The 27,146-nt window shown below is 34.7% G+C and overlaps 1 long non-coding RNA gene across 9 annotated transcripts in view; it reads left to right on the forward strand.

Annotated features, from left to right (window-relative positions):
• Positions 1–27,146, forward strand: part of LOC140604033 (uncharacterized) — a 247,272-nt gene that overhangs the window by 24,824 nt on the left and 195,302 nt on the right. The window lies entirely within an intron of this gene.

The following is a 27,146-nucleotide window of genomic DNA, read 5'->3' on the forward strand; positions in this document are numbered from 1 at the left end:
TCATATGCTCACAGTTTTCTAGAATTGAAAATATCTTGGAGAGAATTTCTTTCAACTTTGTCGGATTCTTCCAACTTTCTTGGATAAAGAAATGGAGGTTTAGGGAGGCTAAATGACTTTCCCTAGGATGTTGTTGGCATGTTTTGTGTTCCTTAACACATAAACTGTTTAGTTAATGGGAGGGCAGTTATATCCTATACATAATTAGATAATATCATTATGCAATTAAACATTAGGTTAATAACATTTTAATACAGTTTACTTTAAACAAGTACTTTGTTCCATTGAACAGTCTTTCCTTTCTTAATATTTACAAAGTTGAATCATATTTTTGCTTTGGCTTCAAACTCATCAAAGCTGGTTTATTTTTTATTTTTATTTTTTTCAAAGCTGGTTTAGACAATGGCTTCTTACATGTAAAGCGGGAGGGAGCGAGTATGCACATGTGCACACACAAGTGTATGTGTGACTATACTTTGGATGACCTTTCAGGCAATGGTTTGTAACATCATCACAAAAAAAACAATGCAACAGACTGCATAGGAATTGGTATTGTGTGTATCAGAGCCATATGAGTCCAAGAGGGTGGACAAAGGGGGCTATCCTTGCAAGCTACTGCCCAGCAGGATGGCTTTTACTAGGATCTAGATGACACAGTTTTTTTCTTCCCCCGTGAACAAAGAGCTTGTCACCTCCCCAGCACATTCATTTTCCCCTGCATGGAGTTATGTGGCCCCTGCTGACTTTCAGACCTCAACCTGCAAAAATTCCCTCTGGAAATACCTTTCATTTAGATTATTTTTGAGAGAAGCTTGCAAAGCTGAATTTAATAGTGAGTCACAGTCATTGTAACAGTTTCCTATTCTTTTGATATAAGAGACAGGTCTTGGAAAAGCGCTCTGTATGCTTAAATCATATCAGCTTTGTCTTTCTCTTCTTAATTGTCATGTGTTCAATATTCATTAGAAAGCATATTTTTATTAATATTTTTTACTGAGAGTTTTGAGAGAGTATTTTCGACAGCTTTCCAAACCCAAGATTCTCAGAGTACATTATCAATGTTACCACCAAATATATAATTACTAAAAATATTTTAGGTTTATTTTTCCAATTCTTTCAGTTCCTACTAAAGAGTATATCCCACTAAGAATATACAATCAAATTACCATGTCTTGAAAATAATTGGAATATTTTTTCTCTTTGTACTTTGTGTCAACTATTTATATAGGTTCACTTGTTTCATATTATTCTCAGTTTTTAGGGACTGCTTTTTTACATAACATTTCATTTTATAATTAAGTGGAATATTTACATTGTTCTTATGTAAAATTTGTGAAACAATATTTATTCAAAGAAATGTAGTTCCCGTCTTCACATTCCCTCTACCCCATTCTCTTTCTCTCATTATATGTAAATATTTTAAAATTTTTAAAATATTTATTAATATTAGCAATTAGGCACATACATTGTTATTCTTACTGAGATAAATTGTAGCACATTGCATACATTTGTATTTTGCTTTTTTATTTAATAATATATATAGCAAGATCACACATAGTACTATTTAGAAGAATTCCTTATTTCTTTTTCAAAAAGCTACACAATGTTGCATGCTGTGGATATACATAGTTTATTCATCTAGTCCCCCATGAAGGGTATTTTATTCATTTACTTTTTCTACTTACATGTTGAAGGACTGAAAAAAATTTTGAATAGATTATACTCTCATTAGTCTCTAGAGCTTTTGCCTCAGATGAAAAAGGGTCATGTTAAATAGTTTTCAAGAGTATAATGACTAAAACATACATTGTGGGAAACACAGACAACATGAATTCTTCAACCGCAAATACAAAAATGTAAGGAAAAATAAGATGGAGACATAGATTATAAGAAGATTAAGAGATATTTAGTAGTTCTAATGTATGAGCCCAATTTTGGATCCCAATTAAATTTACAAGGAACAGTTGTGGACAGTATATTTGCTGATACTAAGGAATTATTTTTAATGATTATAAGTGTAATAATATTTAATTATTTTAGATATATAGTATTATGGTTATGTTATACGTCTTAGAGATACATGCATGCTGAATATTTACCGATGAAATAATATACCTGAGATTTGTTTCAAAATAGTCTTGGAAGGGTGGAGGTTGGTGCCAATATAGGTGAAACAAGATTAGCCCTGACTTGACAAATATTGATGCTGGCTGATGAGTATACGGTGACCTATTCTCTTGTTCTTTATATCCTTTAAGTTACCTATATAATTTGTTAAAAATTTAAATATCTTTAGTTAATAAAATATTGCTTTCCAGGATGAAGTTGTCTTTAAAAAATTGCGTATAGTGTAATTTTCTAGAAGGATTTTGAAAAGCTATGCTTGATGAAGTTACTGGCTTTTAAAATATATCAATTTGACTTAATACATCATTTAAATGCAGGAACTAGTCTATTTTAGTTTCTGGATATTATAATGAAGTATTGTCTGGGATGCTTATTAGTATATAAAACAGAAAGGAAAAGTTAACAAATAAGGAACATGGGAATAGGAATAGAGGTGGGACGCCTGGGTGGCTCAGCGGTTGAGCGTTTGTCTTGGGCTCAGGGCATGATCCCAGGATCTGGGATCAAGTCTCACATCAGGCTCCCTGCATGGAGCCTGCTTCTCCCTCTGCCTGTATTTCTGTCTCTCTCTCTCTGTGTTTCTTATGAATAAATAAATAAAATCTTTTTTAAAAAAGGAAATAGGAATAAGTTCCAAAATAAAGTGTTCGTAGATTTTTTTCCACCTTTGATCATGATTTCTCCTTCCATTGGAGGAAAAAAAAAAGCGTGCTATGAAAATCATGTCTTTTATAAATTCTGGAAGCCATAGGTGTCTTTGAAGCTGCAGCTAGGCACAGCAACTTAACTGTAGTATCTGTAACTCAACAAAGGATGATGGAGAAGTTGTATGAAAAAGTACATAGAGAAGGGAAAATACATAGCATGTTGTGACATTATATAGTCCATCAATGACTTCTAAAGGACCTACCCTGGAATGTTGAATGATTTGCACAAAATTTAACTGTAATATTAGTATTTGCGAGGCTGGGAATTTCATAATTTCAAAGGGCTTTATCCGAACATTGTGGAGCAGAGATGAGTAGTGAAGGGGGAAGATATTTGCAGTTTGGTAACTGAATAATTGTTTTTCTAGATCATGCATAGTTTCTTTTCATGCTACGTATAGATAGCTTACTATTTAAGGTCATTTATGCTTTGAAATTTTACCTACCAGTAAACAAAAAGAGAAGTAGAGGGGCAGGAAATCAGAAATTATGGAGTTTGTGGGTTGAACTCCCAAGATCCACAGATATAGGGAACCTGTCTGATTTTATACACCATCCCTCCTCCAAATCCAACCCAGAACCTCGGTTATGGCAGACCTGCAACAAGTTCTGTTGCCTAAGTGATTGTGTACATAAATAAGATGAGAGTGGAAACTAGGTGAAGGAAACAAGCAAAAACAAATAAATCGATGAAAGCATTAATTATCTGACCAGCCCTTCTTTTGTTAATGTAGATCCCAGAGCATAAATGCCCATTGGTATTCTCAGAGTGGTTTACCACCTGTGAACTTGATTTTAAATAGTTTTTAACTCCCCCTTCCTTTGCAGAACACCCAAAGAGTAAGGCACTTCTTGAATCACGTTTGTTCAGCTTAACTTTCACAGAAGCAAATTTAGCTTAATCACGTCCTCATTCATTTATCCTAGGATCTTTTTTTTCTTTTTCTGTTTAGAGTGTGGCTTTGAGAATTTTGTATTTATATAGTAATATGAAGGTAGTCAATTGAAGATGGTATTCAAAATATATCTCTTTTTACTTATATAGAAGTATTTTCTTGAGTCAGGTAAGAAAATAAACTCAGAATAATCATATTTAAATCTTTGGGCAATACAAGTATGGAAAGACATTATGGAAAGTGGGTCTAGAAATTTCAGGAGGTGGCTTAGTTATAGCGATGGCACTTAAAGAGGCACGTGGGTGGCTCAGTCTGTTAAGCGGCCAACTCAGTTTGAGCTCAGGTCATGATCTCAGGGTCCTGGGATTGAACCCTGCATCTGGCTCTGCCCTCAGCAGGGAGTCTGCTTGAGATTCTCTCTCTCTCTCTCTGCCCCTGCCTGCGCTCATACTTTCTCTCTCCCTCAAAAAATAAATAAAATCTGAAAAGCACAACAATAGCACATCTAGAACCTTAAATCAGGTTTCACCACTAGAAATGAAGTCCTATAAGACAGAGAGAGCCTATGGATATATAATGAGAAAGTATCTTCCCATATTCCAAGAAATCTGTTAAAAAGTAAAAACTAACAAAAACCAATAAATTCCAGATACTGAAGTTATTGAAATTACATCTGCTGAAGGAGGGGTGTGGAGGTAAAGGTTTATTTAATATTAAAACTATATTCAGGGATGCCTGGGTGGCTCAGTGGTTGGGCATCTGCCTTCAGCCCAGGGTCCCGGGATCGAGTCCCACATCAGGCTCCCTGCATGGAACCTGCTTCTCCCTCTGCCTGTGTCTCTGCCTCTCTCTCTCTCTCTCTCTCTCTGTGACTATCATAAATAAATAAATAAATAAAATCTTAATAAAACCTATATTCATATATTCATTCAGCAAATACTTACTGGGTATATACCATGTGGCAGATAGTTTTCACAATGCTGGAGATAAAGTGGTGAACACAATAAACAAGGTCCTTGCTATAATTTTAATGTGATTCTAATTTTGGATTGTAGGATTTGGTGGGGTGGAGATAGACACATAAGAAATGTGGTAATTTCAGATATGAGTGTTATGTCTAAAACAGAGTGGAATAAATGACAGAGACGGATTGGGGTAGATATTAGGAAAGTGCTTCACTGGAGGACTCAATGAAGGATATCTCTGAAGGTATATATTTTTTAAGCTGGGGTCATTTTATAGTCCTTTATTAGTGACTGGTTTATAAATAGAAGCTTATTTTTAACCAGACTAAATTAGTTGGTCAAGCAAAATAGCCAGATACAAGATCACAGACAGACATCAGTAACTTTTCTCGTGAATAGTGGCAAACAGATTAGAAAATACAATAATAAAGAGAATATTACTTAATTTTTTCACATTAGTAAACGGAAACTCTCAAAGTTCATCAAAGGGATGGCCTAAAAATTCTAGCAATTTTATTCTACCATTATGGAGAAAGTTTTCAAATGTTAGTGAAGGGCACATGAAAAGACCTAAATAAATGGAAATTTTTACTATGTTTACAAAAGGGGAAGCTCAGCATCGTGAAGATCAAGATGCTGATTCTCCCCTAAATTCGTCTGTGTTGTAGTTTCAGTTAGGATTGTCACAAGCTTCAACAAACAGTTTAACAAATTCACATCAAAGCATAAGATTAGCAATGAAAAAAAAATTAAAAGAACAGAGAAGAGTGGTTTGTTCTGTCAAATAGCAATAGATCATAAAGCTGTGGAAGTTAATAGTGCAAATTCTTGGTTTATGAGTGAATAAGTAACAGAATAAAAAGTCCAATTATAGGTGTGTATATGTATATATTAATTGTATTCATAATTTGATTCAGATTTTCATAATTTATTCACTGAGCTCAGGTAGGAGATACACGCATATACACACACCAAAATTAATGGGAAAAAAACAGTTCAATAAATGCCAAGGCCATTATTATAACAAAAATATGGTAGTATAAAACTAATTCATACCTCATGCCATATAAAACTAAAATCTAAACACATTTTAAGCTTAAGGAAGCAAACAACAAAAGATAATTAGGAAAATGCAGATTCAAACAAGAATTCCCTTAATCTTAGAAAAGTAATAAAAACAGTTAATAAAAGCAATCATTTGTAGAATTGTGGGACAAGTGCTCCTCACACTCTAAAGAGGGAATATAAATCGATTCAGGCATTTTAGAAAGCAATTTACCAGTATTATTTGAAACAAAAATTGCATTGACCTCCAGGAGGCAATTTCCCTCCTAAATATATATCATTAACAAACAAAGTAGAGGAGGAAAAAAAGGGACATTTTTTTATTGCAACGCTAATTGCAATACCAGAGTATTGGATATGATCTAAAAGTCTTTTATAGAAAATGGCTAAATGATACAGGTATTCCTAACTTGGAATTCCACAGAGCACTTTTAAAAGGAACAAACTCGACCTTTATAGGCAGTAATGCTGCCATTTCTTTAACCTATATTTTGAGTTAAAAAAAGAAAGCATCTTGTAAATACTAATTACAGGGAAAGATACTATTGTGATTTCAGTTAAAAAATGAACATAAAAAAATGAACATATTCACACTTAGGTGGTTCAGCGGTTGAGTGTCTGCCTCCGACTCAGGTCATGATCCCCAGGGTTCTGGGATGGAGTCCTGTATCAGGCTCCCTGCATGGAGCCTGCTGCTCCCTCTGCCTGTGTCTCTGCCTCTCTCTCTGTGTCTCTTATGAATAAATAAATAAAATCTTTTTTTTAAAGAACATAAAAGTACACGGGTATATTTATTATGGTTCAGTAAACAAAGACATGATAAAGATCCAGTGATGAAGTAAAAAGGAGAACAACGACCCCTGTAATTGTCCAGTTCCTTAGTTGTTAGAGCTAGTCAAAGATCTACACATGCGTGCCTGGCTGCTTCTAGCCTGTACTATTGAATCCAATAAATACCATTTTCTGTGCTTCAATCAGTGAATCATCACTTCCAAGAGTCTACACTGAAAACTGTATTTCAAACTTTGGTGATGATTCTGGTTCTCCAAGAGTGTTGCCCTCAGATGGATCTTGGAGTGTAGCAGGAGACTGTATTTACCTGCTCTCTTGGCATATGTCTGCATATTTGTTTTCTGGTTTATAGCAAATTGAAGTAAAAGTAATCTAAACCCAGTATCATTTTTTTCCCCAATTTTTTCTATCATTTATTTGGGGTGATATAACAAAATACCGGAGACTGGGTAGCTTATAAACAACGATAATTTAGTTCTCACAGTGCAGGAGGCTGGGAAGTCTCAGATCAAGACACCGGTCGTTGAGGTGTCAGCGGACCTCATGATTCATAGATGGCCATTGTCTCACTGTGTCATCACATGATGGAAAGGAGAAGAAAGCTTTTTGATGTTTCTTTCAGAATGCCAATCCCATTCATAAAAGCTCTATCCTCATGGCTTTTTCACCTCTTGGAGTTTCCCTCTCCAAATACTACCACGTTGGGGGGTAGGTTTCAACATAAGAATTTTCAGGGGACGTCATATTCAGTCTATGGCAATAAATAGATCACTTTAATGACGTGGCCTATCTCAATTTACTTTAAATTACTTTAAGAGGCTTGGAAAGATGGACATCAAAATCATAACAGTGGTTACCTTTGGGAATGGGGGATGAGTGGAAGAGGGGACTGAAAATCCAAGTTGTAGTTTTTAATTTAAAAGGTCTTTGATTTCTTATATTTTACTATATTGTTTTAACTTTTTATTTTTAAATAATTATGAATTCACAGGAGGTTGTTAAGATAGTACAGAGCTTCTGTGTTCCCTCTCCCAGTTTCTCCCAATGGTTCCATGACATTTTATGCTATTATGAAGGCCAGGAATTATAATTGGTAAATGTGTTTCCAGTTCTTTTTTTTTTTTTTTTAAGATTTTATTTATTTATTCATGAGAGACACAGAGAGAGGCAGAGACACACACAGACAGAGGGAGAAGCAGGCTCCATGCAGGGAGCCCGACGTGGGACTCAATCCCAGGTCCCCAGGACCACGCTGTGGGCCAAAGGCTGGCGCTAAACTGCTGAACCACCCAGGGATCCCCTGTTTCCAGTTCTACATCATTTTATCATATGTGTAATTCATGTAACTACCACCATATTTTGCTATATTAAAAAATTATAATGCTTGCAATTATGTTACTTGAATAATTATTTTTTAAAAGGTGATGGAGATGAATATAACACAGTTCATTTATTTATCCAAACATTAATGGCTATATAACTTCAGTTGTTTGGATCATAATTGATTTAACCAATTCTCTGTTCTTAATCATTACCAATTCATTAGGTATTACACATGAAACAGAAGAACATAGATGTGCACAAAAACCCATATTGCACAATATTCTAATAGTCTTTTTTCCTGCAAACATGATTGTTGAATTAAATCATATGTAAATATTGAGGATATTTCCATATTGCCTTCCAGAAATGTTGTATTAATTTAAATTCTCATTAGGAGTCTAAGAGAGTTAGCATTTCCTTGCAACCACAAAGGTCATGAAAACTTTATTTTTAAATATTTCAGTACTTAGCAGTGTCCAGCACATAACAGGCACTCCAAAAATATTCATATAAGAAATAAGTACGTACAATAATTTACCAATTTTAAATGGAAAAAGAGTAACTTCTCTTAAACTAATTTTTTCCTTTGACTAGTAACAAAAGGCACAATAGTCCTTTCCTATTATAATTGGAATTTTTTTTTCTATGAACCTTTTTTTTTACATTTTTCCCATTAAAAAATTATACTTTTGTTTCCCATTGACCCTTAATATCAATTCTGTGTTAAAAATATTAACTTCTTGAGGTGCCTGGATAGCTCAGTTGGTTGAGTCTCCAACTCTTGCTCTGAGCTCAGGTCTTGATCTCTCACGGTCATGAGTTCAGACAATTCATTGGGCACCACCGTGGGTGTGGAATCCACTTTTAAAAAAACAAAACAATTCTTGTCTGTTACAAACCCTATTAATCTTTCTCAGTTTTTAACTTCACTTTAAATTTTGTCTGAGATATTGTTGACATAAAATAATTTTTATTTTTTATGTAATCAAAATCTAACCCTTTCCTGGTATTTCTATTTTTGCTTTTAATTAGTCCTTTCCAATATGAAATCAGTAAATATTCACTTGATGTGATCTAATTTCTTTGTAATTAGTATCTTAATCGGATGTTTGATTGTATATGTTACTGTAGACCTCAAACTATTTTCTCCAATTAACTAGCCTCATGTATGAACGCTACTTGCATATTAAATTTTTCTTTCTCCTCTGATTTGTAGAGTGATTTTGGAGGATCCCAAAATATGCCAAATATAGGGAACTGTACCTGTTTTATTTTGTTTGTTTTCTTGCATTTTTTTAGTAGTCTCAACTTATTTTAATATCTTAGCATTATAAGATATTTTATTGTCTGGCAGTGATATCCATACACTCAATCTTATTTTGAAAAACTGCCATTTCGGTTAATATTTAGAAACATAGGAAACTCAACAAAATAGCCTTTATGTTATTTGTGATGTCTCATTTTCCTTGTAATCAAATCCCAGTAACTATATCTTTTAGTATATATTCTCTTTGATAAATTCTGAGTAAAATGCTATTGAAAACACAGACATTTAACCAATAATTACTTCTTCCCCATTCCCTTTCCCAAAGAAATAAGAGATTATAAAGAAGAAGGCACCTGGGAATTGGAGAGGTTAGAACAGAAGTGATGTTTATTAGTGAGAAATTTGAGGAGTTTCTTCAAATTGAGGAGACAGAGTTCTATGCCTATCCAGGAATTAATTGTAGAAGTCCTCCACCTATACCCTTACTTGGGAAGGTGAAAAATTTTTCAAATGAAAATTGAGATGGTGTCACATGTTAAAGACACCTATATATTGGAAGCATTCATTCTTCTCTGAACTCCAGCCTCTTATTTTCACTTCTACTCAACATGTCATCTTGAAAATTTAATAGACATTTTGATTCCTGACTTAGCACTACTGTCTTCCAATTCTTTTTTTTTTTCAATATTTATTTATTTATTTGAGAGAGAGGGAGAGGGAGAGAGAGAGAGAGCAAGAGTGAGCACAGGGAGGGGCAGAGGCGTAGGGAGAGAGAAAATCTCAAGCAGTTTTCTTGCTGAGCATGGAGCCTAATGTGGTGTTCAATCTCGGGACTCTAAGATCATGACCTGAGCTGAAACCAAACGTTGGACACTCAACCAACTAAGCCACTCTGTCTTCCAGTTCTTAATCCACTTATTTCACTCCCTCGTTTCACAAATGTCATTACCACACAGTTACCCCAAATAAATGCCTAGGAGTTATTGGCTATCCTGTGTTCCCCTGTTTCCCTTATTACCCACACATCTTAGCTTGAGATGCTATAATAGAATAACATAGACCAGGTAGCTTAAGCAACAAACATTTATTTCTCACAGTTCTTGAGGCTAGAAAATCCAAGATTCTCTTCTTGCTATACTCTCATATAGAGAAAAAAGGACGAGGTACCTCTCTGGCTTCTTCTGAGGTCACTAATGCCATCATGAGGGCTCTATCCTTATGACCTAATTACCTCCCAAAGCTTCCACCTCCAACCACCATCACACTGGAGATTAGATTCCAACATACAAATTCTGGAGGGACACAAGCGTTCGGTTAATACCAAACACAGTTAATCTGTCATCAAGTTCTCTGAGCTATTTCTTAATAATTTAACTACAATCTTGTCTTTTATCACCTTTTTAACTACTATCTTTATCATTATTTACCTATGTAAGCCACCAACTGCTTTTACCTGCAGTACTGCAGGCAATCACTTTTCTATTCTTGTTCTAGTAAAGTTGATTTTATACTCCATAGTCTGACTTATCTTTTTTAAAAATACAGATCAGAATATATCATTCCCCTATTCAAATTCCTCCAATAGTTTTCTTCACATTTATCCATGGCCATCTTACTGGCACTTGCCCACCTCTTATTACTCCACACTCCATCCTTATGCTCTCTGCTTTGGTCCAATTGGATTTTTTGTTGCTTCTCTAATAATTTCCATCCCTTTTCAGGGACTGTAACATTTGCTATTCCCTCTGCCTTTTCCCTTAGTGCTCTGGGGATTCACCTCATTGAGATCTTCTCAGAATTCACATTCTGAGAAAAGTCTTCCCTAATCACTGTATTTATTGTATCATGTCTATTTGAGCTATCCACTCATTTAGCAAAAACTTATTAATTTGATCTTGTATAGTTTTACACTTTTTTTACTGTTAATTTTTTCTTCAGTGTACTTAATTTCTACATGTAGTTATAATATATACTCTTTTTTAAAATTATGTTTTCACTGTCAATTTTAAGTTCTCTAAGGACAGAGGCCTTAGTATAAGGTATAGGTGTAAGAATGCAAGCCTTGTTATGACATAGTGTTACCTAAGCCTTTATATAAAAGAGGAGGAAGCCTATGTGAAAGTAGAGATTCAACATGAGCAATAAGTGAGTTAATGGGAGAAAAAAACTCTGGAGGGCAAGGAAGAATTAGAAACAATTGGATCAAGATCTTAAAAATTAGTTTTTGAAGATGAAAGAAGAATGAAGCAACAGTATTGGGTTAATCTAAGGAAAATAAGAGTTAAACGATTTGGTAAAGGTGATGCAGAAGGTTGATTTAGAAGTCTGAGAAAAAGGGAGAAATGTTTGCAGCAACTCATGTGTCTATTGTGAAATATCATCAGTAATAGTTCAGCTAAGATAAATAATTTAATTGGAAATTTACAGTGGCTTGGTTAACCAGCTTTCTTGGTCTATTTTTAAAAATCCTCTTGGATATCTTCCAGATTATTGAAAGTCAGGAAATAACCATCAATTGTTATAATAAAGATCAGATAAATTTTGTTGCAAGGAAGGTGCCTGGAGCCAGACCTGTTCCACTGTTATGAATTCTTTCATTTCTCCTTGCATTGGATTACGGGCACCTTAAGACAGATATTATTATAAAGGACAGGAATATAAAATGTACCAGTTGGTAGACACCCATATTTTGGTTATATAATACAAATCCATTAAAACTACTTAAATCTAAATACCTAGTTGAGGTAAATTTTCCATAATGCCAATGAAGCTTACATTACAGGACCCCTGATCTTTACCAGGCTTCTTCCAAGGACCTGGGAAGGGTTGTAGGAAGAATATTAGCAGTTTATTTACATGGTAATTTGTTATTATAAAATATATCAAGTAATATATTTTAATCATAATGGATTAAGATCATCATCTCCATTTAACCTTTCTTCCATTATACTTCCACCTCTATTAGGGGTATTCTTGTGGTCATGGTATTTTTGGGTGCTAAGGTAAATTGAGTTTTGGATACATTTTGTTGGATTTAGTGGGATATATTTTAAGTATGGTTAATTTACTGCTAGCCATTCATCACAAAAATGAAATGGTAATTATGTGATATGATGCAGGTGTTAGCTAACACTATGGTTGTAATCATTTTGCAATGTATAAGTGCATCAAATCAACACTTTGTACCCCTTAATCTTACATGATGTTATATGTCAATTATATCTTGTAAAGCTTGAAAAAAGGAGAGAATTATGAAAATGAGGATACATCCAAAAAGGGGAAAAATAAACAGAAAGGAGAGAGGAGTAATGATAAAGAGAAACACAATTTGTATGAATAGAATCAACACGAAGAAGAGCAGTAGCTTTGTTTGGACAAATGTGTTGACTTTGATAAGTACAACAATCTCTGATAAGTACTGTCGTTGTGTTACTGTGCACTATGTGTGAATAATGGCTTCTTTCTTCACATTTGTGGTTCCAGGAATACTTGAAGAGAATATATAATGCAAAAAGATTAATCCAAAACAGATATTTGGAAAACAAAATTGGAAGTATTTCCAATTCTTACAAGATCCTTGATAACCTATCCCAGCTCTAAAATTTGCTTATATTTTTATCAGTTGTTTATAAACAAGACAGAACATAGAGACATTGTTTATCATCAAGCTAGATGAATACATCCAGAGCCTTTAAAAGTCATTAAGACAGTGGTTTTAAAAAAATCCAAAACAACAACAAAACTATATTTACTTAAATTCCACATAGAAGTGAAATTACATGGTATTTGTCTTTCTCTGATTTATTTTGCTTAGGTTTATACTTTACCCCCATCCATGCCATTGCAGATAGTATGATTTCATTCCTTATTATGGCTGAATAATATTCCATTAGACATACATACACACACACACACACACACACACACACACACACACCACCTCTTCTTTATCCACTCATCAATCAATGAATACTTGGGTTGCTTCCCTAACTTTGGTGCTTATAGATAATGCTGCTATAAACATAGGGGTGCATGTATACCTTTGAATTCATGTTTTCATATTTTGGGGGTAAATACCTAGTAGTGTGATTGCTGGATATTTACTGGATCATAGGGCAGTTCTAGTTTTAACTTGTTGAGGAAACACCATACTGTTTTCCAGAGTGTTTGCACCACTATGGATTTCCGCCAACAGTGCAAGAGGATTGCCCTTTCTCCACATCTTCACCAACACCTATTATTTTTTTGTTTTTGATTTTAGCCATTCTGATAGGTGTGAGGTGATATCTCATTGTGGTTTTGATTTGCAGTTCCCTGATGATGAGTGATGTTGAGCATCATTTCATGTGACTGTTGGCCATCTGTATGTTTTCTTTGGAGAAATTTCTATTCATGTCTTCCCATGTTTAACTGGGTTACTTGTTTTTTGGGTTTGTGTTATAGAAGTTACTTCAATATTTTTGGATACTAACCCTTTATTGGGTACGTAATTTGAAGACAGCTTCTCCCATTCCTTGCATTGCCTTGTAATTTTGTTGATGATTTCCTTTGCTGTGCAGAAGCTTTTTATTTTGATGAAGTCCCAATTGCTTATTTTTGCTTTTGTTTCCCTTGCTTCAGGAGACCTACTTAGAAAAAATTTGCTATGGCTGATGTCAGAGAAATTTCTACCTGTGTTCTCTTCTAGGATTTTTATGGTTACAGATCACACATTTAGGTTTTTAATCCATTTTGAATATTTTTGTGTATGACGTAAGAAAGTGGTCCAGTTTTATTCTTTTGCATGTTGTTCTCCATTTTTCTCAAAACCATTCGTTGAAGAGACTTTTTCCCATTAGATATTCTTTCTTGCTTTGTCAGAGATTAATTGACCATATAGTTTTTAGTTCATTTCTAGGTTTTTTATTTTGTTCCATTGATCTCTGTGTCTATTTTTGTGTTAGTGTCATACTGTGTTGCTTACTACAGCTTTGTAATATAACTTGAAGTCTGGAATTGTGATTCATCGACTTTGCTTTTCTTTTTCAAGATTGCTTTTGCTATTCAGGGTCTTTTGTGGTTCTTTTGTAGACAAGTTTTAGGATTGTTTGGTCTAGTTCTGTGAACTAGATTGCAATCTTTGATATAGATTGCATTAAATGTGTAGATTGATTTGGGTAATATAAACATTTTAGCAATATTTGTTCTTCCAATCCATTAGCATGGAATATCTTTCCATTTCTTTGTGTCCTCTTCTATTTCTTTCATCAGTGTTGTATAGTTTTCAGGGTACAGGTTTTATGCCTCTTTGGTTAGGTTTATTCCTAGGTATCTTAATATTTTTTGGTATAGCTGTAAATGGGATTGTTTCAAAGGAGCATTTTTGAAGTAATAGAAATGATATAATGATCTACAGTTTGTACCAACACTTAAAAATTACAAGGTAAAAAAATGAAAACATTTATCTAAAGGAGTTTGTGAAGAATTAAACAAAATAATTGGAAAGCATGGGTAAAATGAAGCAGTAAATCTTACAAATGAAGCAGTCACTGAACACTCTTCTATTGTAGGCTCTTACTGGATATGATGAACAATGACTAATTAACTGATAATTATTTTGCACTATTATTATAATGAAAAATCCTCCAATTTTAAACTTTCTTGCCAACTGAAAATTATCTATTACTAATTGTTTTCAACAAATGAAATATGTTTGAGATTATTGTAAAATGTCCTTTAGCAATTGATATTTGTGGTCAGTCATATGACTAAAAGGTGATAACAAAGGCTGCACGCTTTTTATAAACATAAACAAGCAGGTGGCCTTTGTCTAATGTGTTCTTATTCCCTTGTTCTCATCAGAGAAATAGGCTGCATTTGAAGTCCTTGAGGTTATTGACAATTTTTTGTATTTTATAATAATAGGTTTTCTTTTGCATTTGCAGTGTTGTAATACATGCCAACTCCTTCTTTAAAGATAATAAGTTTAATGAGATAATCTGCCTATTGCAAAAACAGTCCAAGTCCTGGACTCATGAGAGACACAGAGGCAGAGACATAGGCAGAGGGAAAAGCAGGCTCCCTGCAAGGAGCCTGATGTGGGACTGGAGCCAAAGGCAGACGCTCAACCACTGAGCCACTCAGATGCCCCTTAACTGGAATTTATAAAATAGTCTTAGAACTGTTTAATTTACTTTTTCCCTGCAAGTGTAGATGAAGCATTCATCATAATGGATCCTATCCTAAAATTCCTCAATTGTGGAGGCTGAGAAAATTAAGGCCATTCCACCTTAAGTTCAGCGTTAGCACAAGTACAGCCATCTCAGGCCCCTGTGAATAAGAGCTGAACTTTACCTTACTTCAGTTACAGGGAAAAAAAAACAAAAAACAAAAACAAACAAACAAACAAACAAACAAAAAACAAAAAAAAAAAAACCGGCTTAATGCCTTTGAAAGCCCCATATTAGAATGAGAACAGAGCTCAAGCCAGTGGCAGGAAGCCCCATATCAGAATGAGAAAAGAGCTCAATGCCCTTCAAAGCCCCATATCATAATGTAGACAGAACTTGAGAAATTCCTCCCCTCCTCCTGGAGGTCCCCTAGACCAGCCCATAAAACCCAGCTGGAACCCCCCTCGTGGTCCAAGTCCCTGCTCTGCTGTGTCGGGTATACTTGGACCCCAGCTCCAGCTTGTTAATAAACCCTCATGTACTTGCATCAGTGTTGGCTCCTTGGTGGTTTCTCAGATACGCAATCTTGGGCACAACATCAATAAATTTCAGATTATAATCTTAAAGAGTATGTTCTATGACCACAGTTGAATTAAATTACAAATCAACAACAAAAGGATATTTAGAAAATCTTCAACTATTTGGATATAAAAAATGTACTTCTAAATAACCAATGAGTCAAAGGTTATATCACAAGTGTAAATAATAATATTTTGGAGTAAATGATAATGAAAACGTGTCAAAATTTGTGGGATACAGATTGGAAAGTGCTTATAAAGAAATTATATTTTTAATGTTATAAACATAGTTTTAAAATCAATGGTCTAAAGTATTTAAGAAGTTAGAGAAAGAAGAAAATAAAAACCAAGTAAAATCAAATGATAAAGATAAAAGTAGAGATCAGTGAACTAGAAAATAAACAATAGAGAAAATCAATCAAATCTGAAATAATTTCTCTGAAAACATCAATAAAACTGATAAATTCCTAACTAAAGTGGTCAAAAGAAAAATAAAGAATATGCAAAAAGTAAATATAGAAAAAGGGAGCAAAACTGAGGTCCTAAAATTAGAAAAATTTTTTAAGGATTATTATGAACAACTTATGCCAATAAATGTGTCGATTATGATGAAATGAGCGAATAAAATTGAAACAAGAAAATAAAAAATTAAAATAGCTTCATACTTGTGAAAGTAACAATATTCATAATTTTAAATTTCCTAGAGAAGCCTTTGCGGTCAGGTGGATTCTCTGGAGAATTCTAGTAAACGTTTAAGGAAGAAAAGACAAAAAACTCTCAAAATCCGACTCATATGACTAATCATAGAAGCTCTCTTATAGTTGACTCCTGAACAACACCGGAGTTGGGGCACTGACACTTCTATGCTGTCAAAAATCACTATAAATTTTGATTCCCCAAAAATTTGACTTTTAATAGCCTTCTGCTGACCAGAACCCTTACTGATAATATAAACAGTCAATGAACACATACTTTGTATGTCATAGGTATTATATAATATATTCTTAAAGCAAGCTAGAAAAAAGCAAATATTAAGACAATCATAGGAAGAGTAAATACATTTACAGTGTTATACTGTATCAAAATCTGTGTTGTTCAAGAGTAGATTGTATAAAGTTTCTAGGAAAAAAAAAATAGGAAAACAGCTTCCTGACCTGGGGATAGGCAATTTTTTTTAAGGGATCAAAGATCACAAACAAAAGAGACCATAAATTAGATTTCATCAAAATATCTCACCAAAGGTACCATTAAAAATAAATAAGTAAGCAGTTGACTAAAAGAAAATCTTTACAATGCATATATCTGACAAAGGATTGTATTTAGAATACATAAGCTACTATCATAATTTGATATTTAAAAGGACAAACCTCATTAAAAAAAGGACAAAGATTTATTTTTTTATATATATTTTTATTGGAGTTCGATTTGCCAACATATAACAAACACCCAGTGCTACAAAGATTTTAAAAGACATTTCATGAAGGATGATGTACACAAGGCAAATAAGCATATGGATAAGTTCTCACCAATACCAGTTATTTAGGAAATGCTAATTAAAACCACATGAGATTTGATATGGAAGGTTAAAATTAAAAAGACTGATAGTATTAAATATTGATGAGAATGTAGAACAACCAGGAATTTCATACACTGCTAGTGAGAGTGTACATGGTACAGCCATTTTGTGAAAAAGTTTGGCATTTCCATATAAAGTTAAACATAAATCTCTGCTATCACAAAGACATTCCATACTAGGTATTTATCCAAGAAAATCCCGATATATATCCATAAAAAGACTTATCAGTAATGTCCATATATCCATAAAAAGACATATTCAATTTTCTTGTATATAGACAAAAACTGGATATAACTTAAATGCCTTTCAATCAGAAAAATATATAAATTAAACGTGGTATTTTTATATCATGAAATAGTCTCATATACAGTGACATACATACAACTTCAAGATAATAAAGATAGACACAGAGAAGCAGGAACTGCAGTCACAGGGAGCAAAATTAGTAGGGGAGAAAAATTTGTTACCCCTAAATATGTGTCTTTGGCCTCTGAATTATTTTAGGCTGATTATTTTTAAGAAACAGAAGTTTCAGGAAGACCCTTTGACCTTTCCCATAACTGCCCAGTAGAATTTAGATAGAGCACCTGCTCCAGGAAGGGAGCTATTACAGTAGAGAGCTTTAGAATACTATAAACTTTGTGTGGTAGGGAGGAACTCAGCCAGGTGTGTCTGGAAATTCCTCTTTAAAAAACGATTAATTCCAGTTAGGAGCCTCGATGTCCTTCAGCAGATGATTGATAAAGAAGCTGTGGTCTATATATACAATGGACTCTTACTCAGCCATCAGAAAGGACGGATACCCTTTGCTTCGACATGGATGGAACTGGAGGATGTTATGCTGAGTGATGTAGGTCAATCAGAGAAGGACAATCATCATATGGTTTCACTCATACGGGGAATATAAGAAATAGTGAGAGGGATTATAGGGGAAGGAGGGGAGCTGAGTGGGGAAAATTATAGAGGAAGACAAACCATGAGAGACTCCTAACTCTGGGAAACAAAAAGGGTTGCAGAAGGGGGGGAGTGGGGTGACTGGGTGATGGGCACTGAGGAGGGCACTTGACGGGTGTTATACTACATGTTGGCAAATCGAACTTCAATAAAACAAACAAAAAAAAATTAAAAATAGAAAACCAACACATAATTCCAGTTAGTTAACATAGTGTTACATTAGTCTCAGGTGTACAATATGGTGAGCCAATGATTCCAGTCATCACCTGGTGCTCGTCGGGACAAATGAACTTCTTAACCATCTTCTAGTTAAACCATCCCCATAACCTCCTCCTTTCTGGTAACCTTTAGATTGTTCTCTAAAATTAGGAGTCTGTTTCTTGACTTGCCCTCTCTCTCTGCCTTTTTCCTTTACTCTTTTGTGTCTTGATTCTACATATGAGTGAAAGAAATCATATGGTTATTTGTCTTTCTCTGACTGACTTTGCTTAGCATAGAATTCTTCTCTACGTCCCATTGTGTCTGTATGACTCAGCAAACATTTGTTCACCGAATATTTACTCTTTTTCACCTTTCTGTGAATTGCTTTGCTTCCCTTTGAAGTTGAGACTCCTACCCTTTCTCCTTAGTTTAGAATGACACGTATGCCTCATGATGCTTTACTGTCTTTGGAATTTTCTTGTGTTTATGTGGATGCCCTTCATGTACATAATTAAATGTTTTTTTTTTTTTTTACATAATTAAATGTTATTTTCTTCTGTTAATCTGTCTCATGTCGATTTCTTATATCAGCCAAAAGGATCTTGAAAGGTAATGAAATTTTCTTCCTCCTCAACAAGTCCATATTCATGAATTTTATACCAGGTAAACCTGGTGTAAGAAATTAGCACAGTAGTAGTTTATGCAGCAGAGTGGAGACTGAGAACAGCATGAGACAGAAACTTCACGGGTTAATGGAAATATTTTTATCCTGGTATCTATTGGGTGGGGTACATAGATGCGTGCACTTGTAAAATGCGTGGAGATGTTACACTTAAGATCTGGGCATTTCACTATAAATGATACCTTGTTAAAAATGCTTCCCATTTTACAGGTCAATTTTCTGATTTTTGTTTTCACTTTCATCACTAGTTCCGAGGTTAAAATCTCCACTGTCTCTAGGGGTAAAGTGGTTTTAGTGCAATTAAATTTCATTTGCATTGTCTAAAGCATTTCACAGAAAAAGTTTATGACCTGAGAGTATATGTTGTTTCTGCTCTGAAGCATTCCATTGTCTGGCTTGTAGAAACATTCACAGCATGTTTGTTTATTTAGTTGTCCATTAGAAAAATGCAATATTCCTTTTTGAGGAATGATTTTATACTGCTGTGCACCCAGCAATTATCGCTATTCTAAACAAACATGCTCTGTTGGTTTAATCCCCAATTCTAATACAGCCCTACACTAGAAATGATTATACGGTGTGTAAGCCTAATACTCTTTCCATCGTTTTATGGCACTTGGGCTTCACGCATTTGGAGATGGCATCCTGATGTCAAATGTATTTCTAGTTTTCCCAAGCAGCCCATTGCTTGAAGGACACGCAAAAGGAAGCTGTTCTGACAATTTGGCTGAACTCATGGAAATTTCAGCCTGGCCCAGATGGTGAGACTCAGCTGTTGTGTGAAACAGGTAAAGGCACCATTTAAAATGCTACTGGCAATTTTCCTGAGCCTTGACAACAACAGGTGTTCCAGATTTCCTTTTTCTAAAATATTCCCCAAAATTGCAAATTATATGACATTATGTTTATTTTGAAAACAAAGGGACCTTTTCCCCATCAGCATGATAAGCAATTGTGACTACTTTAATCATATTGTTGGGACTCCATGTCTACGCTCTAGATGATTGAGGGAAGGTGAAATCATTTTTTTCACTAAGATAAGGCTAAGTAAGGAATATGGAAAATTCAATTTATTATTCCAGCAGAGCTGTGAAAGTGATAGACTCTTGGCAGGTGATACAGTGGCAAGAGGGGGCACATGTGGACTGTAGCCACCAAAGTGCTTTGGTCAGGCTCAGAGGGATTTTTGTTCCTGTAAGTGTGTTGACATCACAGCCAAGCCCTGAGCTATGTCAATTTTGCACAATTGAATTGTATTTGTCATTTTAATCACCAAAATCACCAGCACTATTCTAGTTATCTGGGTCATTAAGCTGACTGAATTAGATTGACGACTCTTGATATCGGATTGCTCTCTAAGAAATTGATCTTCAAAGAGATAATCCTGGCTACTCTGATAACAAAACATGATAATGAGATGCTAAACAGATGTAAATTGGGAGCCTCTCCCAAGAGGCTAGAGTTTTTGCTTGAAAAGAGTCACGGGAATTTGTAAGGACCTTATGGAAATTAACAAAGAATTTGCCACTTCCATGGAATTGTTGCTTAATGCAAGAAGCTAGATAAATAGTTGAATAAATATGTGAGAACAGTCACTTTCAGTTCTTTTAATTGTCTCCCTTTTTAGACTCACTATTTTTGTGGAGTTTAAATACAAGTTCAAGAAAATATTTCTTAGACTCCTAGATAATTTTTACTTCCGACCTCAAGGAGGCCAGGAACAATAAAGGGGTCGGGGGGGTGGAAATTAGTAAAATAGAACCCAGCGGATGCAGTGACATAAAAGGATGCTATTTGAAGAAATACTTCTTCAACCCTCCAGGTTTGGAGGATGTACTACTAATAAATCTTCATTTCCTATCAATTTCTCTCAAATTGCCATTTTCTCCACGTCTTCATATACCTCTCACAGCTGGCTTGCTGTGTACCTCTTCTTAATGATCCAGGTACACCCACTGTTCCTCTTCCTGAAAGAATCCACCTGCCATCATTGTGTGGCAGTTTTGTCTGCTGCAACATTTATTATTAGTCTTTCATCCTCTTCACTTTGGCCACTCGTCCTGCACGTGGATATGGATGCTTTGGTGCTATGCTTGTATCCTTGGGAGCAAATTTGTGTCTCTCTGGTGTTGAACCGAGTGCACCTAGTGCCACCTGAGGGAAAGCAAGCACATCATTCATTTGTTCATTACTTCGACAGATAATTATTGAACCTTACCACATGCTGTAAGCTACAGCCATATATAATACTCATTACATTAAGTGGCCATCATTAATTCCTCTATAACCAGAAAGCAGAAGAGCTTTTCTAGAGGGGCTCAGTTCCAGCACAGACCAAGGGCTTTATTTCAGACTGTAGCTCTCAGCCAGCTCTAGTTTCTTTTGGTTATCTTTGCTGGGAGATCACATGCTTTCTTTTGGAGTTGAAGAAGTTCTGATAGATGCCATTCCTCTTCTCCACTTGAGTATTGAAGCAGCTAATATATATATATATATATATATATATATATATATATATATATACATGTATGTATTAATATATACATGTATATATTATATATAATATGTGTGTGTATGTGGCATAAGCAAATATGGATCAAAATAGAACCCTTTCTACACATGAAGTAGATATTAAGATATGTCTTATATCTGCAGCTAGTGGGATGTAGGCAGATTTCCCTACTCTGTTCCGGAACAGAGGCAGTCTTTATAAAATATGTAGCAAGGAAGGTTCAGCAGAGCTGCATTCCATTGGGAATGAAGCCAGTTGGGTTAGAGGAAGCTCCACTGAAGGAAATTTGAAAAGCAGAGGAGAAACATCTTCAACAGAATTTACTACAACCACGTTTCCTCTTCCCCTCAGTAGGGGATGAGGAACTTCCACTAAACTTACTTACATTTCCTTTCCTTGGACACTATTCTTTTCTTTCTCAGCTTCCATTTAGAGTCAGACATTAATTCTGTAATCACTCTCTGGATGTAGTATTTAAGCCAAGACACAAATGATGCAAAGAAGCCAGAATCTGTGAGCCAGGAATGGAGCTATAAAGGCTGATGAAGCAGAAAGTGCTCCTTAGAAGAAGGCCGATGTGGCTAAGTCAAGGGAGTAGAGATAGGCCCAGGCCACTCATCAGCCTTGTAAGTTTAAGACAGAATTAGAATTTGTTCTACTTACAAGGTGAAGCTGTGGGAGACTCCTAAAGAGGAAAATGCCAAATCTAAGGATCAATGTGCTATTTTGCAAATAGTTTAAAAAGAGGACAGTGGATACAGAGACTGTCGTAGGATTCTAGGTGAAACAGTGTTGATGGCTTGGAGTAGAGCATATCAGTAGAGAAGAAGTGATGGATTAGGAATATTTATTAAAATTAGATTAATATTAATTAGAAGATGGATCGCATATAGGGCATGGGAGAGAGGACTCAAAACTACATGTCAGGTTTTCAGTATAAATGAGCAGATGGTGAAGCTCTTTACTGAGATGGGGAAGATGTATGGAAGGATAAATGCTTGTTGTGGTGATGGTGGTGTTTGTTTCAGAAAACCCAGAGCACTCTCAATTGCTTTTTTGTATTGTCAGGTTCATTTTGAAATATCAAATATTCAAATGCAGATTGGATTGGCGGTTCAGTACATAAGTCTGGAACACAAGGAAAAGGTTAGGGTAGGAAATGTAAACTGGAGAGTCATCAGTATACTCATAATATGATATTTAAAGCCATATGATTTAAAAAATGTAAAAAAAAAAAAGCCATATGATTGAACTAGATCCTAAATGCAGAAGGTTTAGACGAGACCACAGGTCATAATCTGAGTTACTTCCATATCCAGCCACTTTCCCTAGAGTTAGTATAACATATTTGTCTAAAACCCTTTGTCCCACTTTCTTTTATTAGTTTAATATATGCATCTATATGCTCTTTGCTCAATTACTGGAGGAAGAGAAACTCCTACGGTGGTAAATGGAATTTTCTATTGACACATTTGAATCAAGATGTAGAAATATTGTCTCTCCCAGTTGTTGAACTGTATTTGTCTTTGTAGATAATGTCCAAATCTTCAGATATTTTTATACTTATCACATTAAAAGGTAATCTGTCCAAAAGTTGAAGAAATTTCAAGCAAAGTAAATAATTGCTAGTGTCATCTGGGGGATAATTTTCCCAACCAGTTCCCTGAAGAGCTTAGCAATTGTTCTTCCTTTTATTGAATCAGTCAAATAACATAATCATAACCATATCCTAAGGGGATTTCAGCAAGTTGGAGTCACTATAATATCCTGGACAGGGAAAATGAATATTCACCAGCTTTAGTAAGGATTAGCTATACCTCCTACTGTTTGGGGTAAAATGTAAGAGAATTTAAATGCCAATCTGCATTCCCAAGAGATTCTAAAATGAAAAAAAAAAAAAAAGGCCCACAAAACAAAACAAAATCTTATAATACAACAGTTAACTAGAAAGAAAATCTGTCCTTCAAAAAATGTGCATAATTAGGTAGCTTCCTTGCCTTCCATATTCATTTTCTTGAAAAGTTCATTTAAATCCAGAAATGTGATTTTCAGTTTGTGAGTGGCCTTTGGTTATTGTAAAAATAGTAGGAAGCATTTTTCCGGGGTGGGTATACTGTAGGGTACATGCCACTGGCCTGGCTGTCTGTTCTTAGTTGCAGACCTAAAATCAACACCAAGAAAATCTATGTCCAAGGGCACATTATTTAACTTCTTTGAAATTTAGTGATCTGTGAAATGTTAATAGCCAATGGACAGTTTTAAACATCCTCGTTCATGGCATTTAACATTTTAACAAATTTGAGCTTGTGAGAGCTATTCTAAATATAATACAATAAATGAATAAGTAAGTGGATCTAGTATATTCTGTGCCTGACAATCTACCAGATGCTTTCCACATGTCTTCGCAAATAACCCTAACAACTCTATGCCTAAAGAACTGACATTTACATACTAAATGTAAGAAAATGGAAGTTCAAAGAGTTTAAGTAGCTTACCCAATATTGTGCAGTAAAGAATGTCTAGGTTTATATAACTTCCAATTCTATAATTCTTCCTTACCGAGTTTCTACTTGAGGCCCAAAGGTCAAGGATTATTTTTGGTTGGTAAATAAATAAATAAATAAATAAAATTTTAAAAAAGGATTATTTTTGGTGCTTGTTGTTTTTTAAGACCTATTTAGGATTTTATTTTGGCAAGAACACCTAATATGAGATGTACCCTTTTAACAAAATTTTTCTCCTGAATAAATAAAATTTTTAAAAAATAAAAAGTAAAAATAAAGTAAAATAAAATCGAAGACTAATTCTTCTCTCAAATGTCTCTCTCATTAGCCTGTGTTTCTCATCAAAGTAAGTAAAATTTGGGATTCCAAGAAGGTCCCATTAAAAATACAAATATTGAACTCCAAGGGGTTAGTATCAGTTCACTGAAAGCAGAACCAAATGGGCACAAAATTACTTTTTCCTGAGGGAAGGCAAACAAAGTTTTCATGGAGATTTTAATAAACTCCTGTTACTTGAGTTGAACTCTGAAAACTGTCAGCATGACCACCTTCAGTGGAACACATTCCACCAGAATAACCCAGTCAGAATCAGTGGTGGGAACAGGCTGCACCCTGAGTTTTAAAGAAGGTACATCCTCGCCATCTAAGCGCTATTTCTAGAAAATTGCATGAATGCTAAATTTTGGGTCACTGGCCTCAATATGATGAGGAAAGAATCAAGGAGGAATAAAGTTCAAACTCAATGAATCAGGAGAAAATTTGAAATGAAAAATGCCTTTGAAAAATCCCTTGCATTTTCCATGAAGTATGGAGTGTGCAGTTTTTAATATACTAGCCTGTAACGTTAATAAGATATGAAAACTGCATCGTAGGATACGGTGTTTGATCCCAAGGTGTTTATGTTGGGAACAACTCATTGCATTATTCTATGACCTTCATCTTCATTTTCTAAGATTTCTTTTTCCTTTTAATTCTTGTCTGAATAATTTCCTCATTTTTTCCCCTCTAGAATTTTTAAGAAAACCCCATCACCCATGTGCAGGTGATTTGAAAGACGTCACTTACTTCTGTGTAAGTGGTGGGAGAAAAATGTCAAAGTCTCTTATTCTTACCTTTCTTATTAAAACAATGTGCATAGACTCCCTTTTTCAACTATAAATTCTTTATTTTATTTTTAAAAATTCTTTATTTTAAATTAGTTTTCAATATATAGAAAAGTTATGAATACACTACAGAATTCCTAAGTGCCCAACAGCCACTTTCTTCTGTTATTAAACCCTGATAACACTATGATATGTTTGTCACAATAAACCAATACTGATACATCATTATAACTAAAGTCTGTCCTTTATCCGGTCATGGAGCCCAACTCAAGGAGCTCTCCTTTCTTGAATGAGAGCATGTACATAAATTACTTGGAATCCTTCTGCCTTAGAGGTTAGTCTGTTTTCTCCCATTTGTATGTGTAGTCAAGCATTTATTTATCTTAGCTGGACTCATGGATTTTTTTTTTAATACTTCAGATTTAGTTCAGGTTGTTCCATCTTTGGCAATTTAGAGCCTTTTCATTTAGTTTCTGTGCCCCTTTGACATCTTTAACATACCCTCATCATTGCGTTGGGGGGTGGTGTGAGTGTTTGACCACTTCCTTACTTCCTGGCATTGGAAGATGCTCTAGGCTCATGTTGTATAATTTCTGTTTGGTCCTGAAATAGTTTTTGTTTTTTTTTTCCCCCCAAAGAGCTCTGATTTAATATTGATCATGGGCTCTTTTTATTTGATTGTATCCATTTCCTATTGGCATTGGACTCTTAGTGGTTATGGTGACAAGCTGAAGAATAATATAATTCACATGGATTCCCATGCCAAGTAAATGCATTTTTGTATTTTGAAAGTTAATGCTTGCATGTTTTGACCTTGTTATATCTTAGAGGCAGCCATGAAGGTAATGTTAGTAGATTTAGGAAATTAATTAATAAGTCCTGACTTCTTAATAGTTACAGCAAAATTCTACTTTTTAAGAGAAATTTGGGGCTCCTGGGTGGCTCATCTGACTTCGGCTCAGATCTTGGGGTCTTGGGATCAAGCCCCAGGTCAGGTTCCCTGCTGGGCAGAGGAGTCTGCTTGTCCCTCTTCTCCTGCCCCTTCCCACACACTATCTCTCTCTCTCAAATAAATACAAAACAAAGAAATTTATTTTGAAGTATAGAACACAGGTAGATTCTATATAACTAATATGTTTTTCAAAAGTTCATATTAAAAAGAATAATTGCAAATGCTCTACGCAGATGATCAGGATTCAATCAATTTAAATATAAGTACGTAAATGTATAAGCATATTCCTAAATAATACCAATTTAAAATTAGCTCAATCTTTTTGGTCCATTATAACAAACAAGGAATCGACATTTAATTTTTAATAATTGACCTTTTACTTCACACTTTGTTAGTACTTTTTTGTTAATGTGTTGGAATAGTGTTGATAGAAAAGTATATCTTGCCACTGCATTTATATGTAGAGTCTACAGTATTTGGGGCTGTTTGGTGATCACCAAAATTTGTATTGTATTTTACAAATCACATTTTACATTTCTTATTTAACCCTCAATTTAAGTAAAAATGTCAACTTAGGGATCCCTGGGTGGCTCAGTGGTTTAGCGCCTCCCTTCGGCCCAGGGCATGATCCTGGAGTCCCTGGATCGAGTCCCACATTGGGCTCCCTGTGTGGAGCCTGCTTCTCCCTCTGCCTGTGTCTCTGCCTCTCTCTCTGTGTGTATCTCATGAATAAATAAATAAAATCTTTTAAAAAAAAATGTCAACTTAAAGGATAGAAATTCTGCTTGAGGTT

The sequence above is a fragment of the Canis lupus genome, chromosome 14 (assembly GCF_048164855.1).
Source record: "Canis lupus baileyi chromosome 14, mCanLup2.hap1, whole genome shotgun sequence".
Classification (NCBI taxonomy): Eukaryota; Metazoa; Chordata; class Mammalia; order Carnivora; family Canidae; genus Canis; species Canis lupus.